Below are 6498 nucleotides of genomic sequence, written 5' to 3' on the forward strand. Positions count from 1 at the left end.
AGGTACTTTGCCTAAAAGATGGAGGAGAATTGCTCAACTAGTGAGCATGCGCTCAGAATGTCTGGGTACTACAATCACTTGAATCAAGTGGGAGTTAATCTTCCAGATAAGATAGTGATTGACAGAGTTCTCTAGTCACCATCACCAAGTTACTGGAACTTCGTGATGAACTATAGTATGCAAGGGATGATGAAAATGATTCCTGAGCTCTTCGTGATGCTGAAATTGACGAAGGTAGAAATCAAGAAAGAGCATAAAATGTTGATGATTAAACAAGACCACTAGTTTCAAGAAAAAGGCAAAGGGAAAGAAAGGGAACTTCAAGAAGAATGGCAAGCAAGTTGTCACTCCCGTGAAGAAGCCCAAAGCTGGACCTAAGCCTGAAATTGAGTGTTTCTACTGCAAGGAAATGATCACTGGAAGTGGAACTGCCCCAAATATTTGGCGAATAAGAAGGATGGCAAAGTGAACAAAGGTATATTTGATATACATATTATTGATGTGTACCTTAATAGTGCTCTTAGTAATCCCTGGGTATTTGATACTTGTTCGGTTGCTAAGATTAGTAACATGAAACAGGAGTTGCAGAATAATTAGAGACTAGTTGAGTATGAAGTGACGATGTGTGTTGGAAGTAGTTCCAAGATTGATATGATCATCATAGAGCACTCCCTATACTTTCAGGATTAGTGTTGACGATGTGTGTTGGAAGTAGTTATTTGGTGTTTGCGTTGAGCATGAATATGATTAGATCATGTTAATTGCAATATGGTTATTCATTTAAGAAAGAGAATAATTAATATTTTGTTTACATGAATAAAACCTTCTATGGTCATACACCCAATGTTGATGGTTTATTGAATCTCGATCGTGGTAATACACATATTCATAGTATTGATGCCAAAAGATGCAAAGTTGATAATGATAGTGCAACTTATTTGTGGCACTGCCGTTTGGGTCATATCGGTGTAAAGCTCATAAAGAAAATCCATAAAGATGGACTTTTGGAATCACTTGATTAGGAATCATTTGATGCTTGTGAACCGTGCCTTATGAGCAAGATGACTAAAACTCTGTTCTCCGGAACAATGGAATGAGTTAGTGACTTATTGCAAATAATACATACCGCTGTATGCGGTCCAATGAGTGTTGATGCTCGTGGCGGGTATCGTTATTTTCTGACCTTCACAGATGATTTGAGCAGATATGGGTATATCTTCTTAATGAAATACAAGTCTGAAACATTTAAGAAGTTCAAAGAATTTCAGAGTGACGTGGAGAATCATTGTAACAAGAAAATAAAGTTTCTACGATCTGATCGTGGAGGAGAATATTTGAGTTAAGAGATTGGCCTTCATTTAAAACAATGTGGAATAGTTTCACAGCTCACGCCACCTGGAACACCACAGCGTAATGGATTGTCAGAACATCGTAACCGCACTTTATTGGATATGGTGCAATCTATGATGTCTCTTGATGATTTACCACTATCATTTTGGGGTTATGCATTAGAGACAGCGGCATTCACGTTAAACAGGGCACCATCAAAATCTGTTGAAACGATGCCTTATGAACTGTGGTTTGGCAAGAAACCAAAGTTGTCGTTTCTTAAAGTTTGGGGCTGCGATGCTTATGTGAAAAGCTTTAACATGATAAGTTTGAACCCAAACAGAGAAATCTATCTTCATAGGATACCCAAAAGAAACTATTGGGTACACCTTCTATCACAGATTCGAAGGCAAGATATTCGTTGCTAAGTGGATCCTTTCTAGAGAAGGAGTTTTCTCTCGAAAGAAGTGAGTGGGAGGAAAGTAGAACTTGATGAGGTAATTGTACCTTCTCCCTTATTGGAAAGTAGTTCATCACAGTAATCAGTTCCAGTGATTCCTACAACAACTAGTGAGGAATCTAATGATGATGATCATGAAGCTTCAGATCAAGTTACTATTGAACCTCGTAGGTCTTCCAGAGTGAGATTCGCACCAGAGTGGTACGGTAATCCTGTTCTTGAAGTCATGTTACTAGACCATGGTGAACCTACGAACTATGAGGAAGCGATGATGAGCCCAAATTCCCTGAAATGGCTTGAGGCCATGAAATCTGAGATGTGATCCATGTATGAAAACAAAGTATCGACTTTGGTGGACTTGCCCGATGATTGGCAAGCCATAGAAAATAAATGGATCTTCAAGAAGAAGACCGACGCAGACGGTAATGTTAATGTCTACAAAGCTCGACTCGTTGCGAAAGGTTTTCGACAAGTTCAAGGAGTTGACTATGATGAGACTTTCTCGTCCATAGCGATGCTTAAGTCTTTCTGAATCATGTTAGCAATTGCCGCATTTTATGATTATGAAATTTGGCAAATGGATGTCAAAACTGCATTCCTGGACGGATTTCTGGACGAAGAGTTGTATATGATGCAAACAGAAGGTTTTGTCGATCCAAAGGGTGCTAACAAAGTGTGGAAGCTCCAGCGATCCATTTATGGACTAGTGCAAGCCTCTCGGAGTTGGAATAAACGCTTTGATAGTGTGATCAAAGCATATGGTTTTATACAGACTTTTGGAGAAGCCTGTATTTACAAGGAAGTGAGTGCGAGCTCTGTAGCATTTCTAATATTATATGTGGATGACATATTGTTGATTGGAAATGATATATAATTTCTGGATAGCATAAAGGAATACTTTAATAAGAGTTTTTCAATGAAAGACCACGGTAAAGCTGCTTACATATTGGGCATCAAGATCTATAGAGATAGATCAACACGCTTGATAAGATTTTTCAATGAGTAAGTACCTTGATAAAGTTTTGAAGAAGTTCAAAATGAATCAGTGAAAGAAGGAGTTCTTTCCTGTATTGCAAGGAGTGAAGTTGAGTAAGACTCAAAACCCGACCACGACAGAAGATAGAAAGAGAACGAAAGTCATTCTCTATACCACAGTCATAGGTTCTATAAAGTATGTTGTGCTGTGTCCCAGACCTATTGTGTACCTTGCCATGAGTTTGGCAAGGGGGTACAATAATGATCTAAGAGTAGATCACTGGACATCGGTCAAAACTATCCTTAGTTAGGACTAAGGAAATGTTTCTTGGTGATGGGGGTGATAAAGAGTTCGTCGTAAAGAGTTACGTCAATGCAAACTTCTACACCGATCCAGACGACTCTAAGTCTCAATCTTGATACATATTAAAAATGGGAGCAATTAGCTAGAGTAGCTCTATGTAGAGCATTGTACACATAGAATATTTGCAAAATACATACGGCTCCGAATGTGACAGACCCGTTGACTAAACTTCTCTCATAAGCAAAACATGATCATACGTTAGTACTCTTTGGGTGATAATCACATAGCAATGTGAATTAGATTATTGACTCTAGTAAACCCTTTCGTTGTTGGTCACATGGCGGTATGAACTATGGGTGTTAATCACATACAGATGTGAACTATTGATGTTAAATCACATGGCGATGTGAACTAGATTATTGACACTAGTGCAAGTGCGAGACTGAAGGAAATATGCTCTAGAGGCAATAATAAAGTTATTAATTATTTCCTTATTTCATGATAAATGTTTATTATTCATCCTAGAATTGTATTAAACCGGAAACTTAGTACATGTGTGAATACATAGACAAAACATATTGTCCCTAGTATGCCTCTACTAGACTAGCTCGTTAATCAAAGATATGGTTATGTTTCCTAACCATAGACATGTGTTGTCATTTGATGAATGGGATCACATCATTAGGAGAATGATGTGATGGATATGACCCATCCGTTAGCTTAGCATTATGATCGTTACAGCTTCATTGCTATTGCTTTCTTCATGACTTATACATGTTCCTCAGACTATGATATTATGCAACTCCCGAATACCAGAGGAATACTTTGTGTGCTACGAAACATCACAACGTAAAAGGGTGATTATAAAGGTGCTCTATAGGTGACTCCGAAGGTGGTTGTTGGGTTGGCATAGATCGAGACTAGGATTTGTCACTCTGTGTTTCAGAGAGGTATCTCTGGGCCCTCATGGTAGTACTCATCACTATAAGCCTTGCAAGCATTGTGACTAATGAGTTAGTTGAGGGATGAAGTATTACAGAACGAGTAAAGAGACTTTTCGGTAATGAGATTGAACTAGAGATGATGATACCGACGATCGAATCTCGGGCAAGTAATATACAGATGACAAAGGGAACAACGTATGTTCTTTTGCTGTTCGACCGATAAAGATCTTCGTAGAATATGTAGGAACCAATATGAGTATCCAGATTCCGCTATTGGTTATTGACCGGAGATGAGTCTCGGTCATGTCTACATAGTTCTTGAACCCATAGTGTCCACACGCTTAACGTTCGATGATGATATGTATTATGAGTTATGTTTTTTGATGACCGAAGTTTGTTCAGAGTCCTGGATGAGATCACGGATAGGACGAGGATTCTCGAAATGGTCGAGACATAAATATTGATATATTGTACGGCTATATTTTGACACCGGAAGTGTTCCGAAAAAGTTTCAGATAAAACCGGAGTGCCGGAGGGTTGCCAGAACCCACCAGGAGAAGTTATGGGCCTTATGGGCCATAAGAGGGAAGCAAACCAGCCCACAAGGGGCTGGTGTGCCCCCCCTTGGGCAGGAGGCCGATTAGGAGTAGGAGAAGGGGGATGGCCTCCCTTTTCCTTCTCCTTCTCCCTTCCCCCTTTCCTACTCCGTGTGGGAGGTGGAATCCTACTAGGACTAGGGAGTCCTAGTAGGACTCCACACCTTGGCGCGCCCCCTATGGCCGTCTTCCTCTCCCTCTCCCTCCTTTATATATGGGGGCAGGGGGGCACCCTAGAACACACAAGTTGATCTTTGGCCGTGTGCGGTGCCCCCCCCCCTCTATATTTTCCACCTCAGTCATATCGTCGTAGTGCTTAGACGAAGCCCTGCGTCGGTAACTTCATCATCACCATCACCACACCGTCGTGCTGACTGATACATCTCCAATGCATCTATAATTTATGAAGCATTCATGCTATTATATTGTCTGTTTTGGATGTTTGCGGGCTTTATTATACACTTTTATATTATTTTTGGGACTAACCTATTAACCGGAGGCCCAACCCATATTGATGTTTTCTTGCCTATTTCAGTGTTTCGAAGAAAAGGAATATCAAACGGATTCCAAAAGGAATGAAACCTTAGGGAAAGTTATTTTTGGAACGGAAGCAATCCAGGGGACTTGGAGTGCACGTAAGGGAAGCTTCAAGGAGGCCACAAGGCAGGGGGCGCGCCCACACCCCCTGGGCGTGCCCTCCACCCTCGTGGGCCCCTCGTGGCTCCCCTGACCGACTTATTTCGCCTATATATCTCCATATACACTAAAACCATCGAGGAACACAATAGATCGGGACTTCCGCCGCCGTAAGCCTCTGTAGCCACCAAAAACCAATCGGGGCCCTGTCCTGGCACCCTGCCAGAGGGGGGATCCTCACCGGTGGACATCTTCATCATCCCGGCGCTCTCCATGACGAGGAGGGAGTAGTTCACCCTCGGTGCTGAGGGTATGTACAAGTAACTATGTGTTTGATCTCTCTCTCTCAATCTCTCGTGTTCTTGATTCGGCACGATCTTGATGTATTGCGAGCTTTGCTATTATAGTTGGATCTTATGATGTTTCTCCCCCTCTACTCTCTTGTAATGGATTGAGTTTTCCCTTTGAAGTTATCTTATCGGATTGAGTCTTTAAGGATTTGAGAACACTTGATGTATGTCTTGCCTTGCTTATCTGTGGTGACAATGGGATATTCACGTGATCTACTTGATGTATGTTTTGGTGATCAACTTGCTGGTTCAGTGACCTTGTGAAATTATGCATAGGGGTTGGCACATGTTTTCATCTTGACTCTCCGGTAGAAACTTTGGGGCACTCTTTGAAGTACTTTGTGTTGGTTGAATAGATGAATCTGAGATTGTGTGATGCATATCGTAGAATCATGCCCCCGGATACTTGAGGTGACAATGGAGTATCTAGGTGACATTAGGGTTTTGGTTGATTTGTGTCTTAAGGTGTTATTCTTGCCCCGTCCCGCCGCGGACGTCCGGCCTCCCCTCCACTGGGTCGCTGCCTCCTCCAGCGGCCGCCGTGGCCGTCCGGCCTCCCCCTCCACCGGGTCGCCGCCTCCTCCTGCAGGTGAGATCCTCCCCTTTTTTTGTTTAATTCGTTTGTTTTTGTCTCTTTTAGTTTAGTTTCTGTTTTAGTTATAGTTTTAGTTTAGGTTTAGAATAAGTTTAGTTTTAGTTTTAGTTTTAGTTTAGTTTATTTTAGATTAGTTTTAGTTTTAGTTTATTTTCGTTTAGTTTATTTTAGATTAGTTTTAGTTTTAGTTTAGAAGAAGAAGAAGAGTAGAAGGAGGAGGAGGAGGGAGGAACAGGAGGAGGGAGAAGAAGAAAGAAGAAAAGAAGAAGAAAAGAAGAAGAAGAGGAAGAAGAAGAGGAAGAAGAAGAA

Source organism: Triticum dicoccoides, chromosome 3B (assembly GCF_002162155.2).
Source record: "Triticum dicoccoides isolate Atlit2015 ecotype Zavitan chromosome 3B, WEW_v2.0, whole genome shotgun sequence".
Lineage (NCBI taxonomy): Eukaryota > Viridiplantae > Streptophyta > Magnoliopsida > Poales > Poaceae > Triticum > Triticum dicoccoides.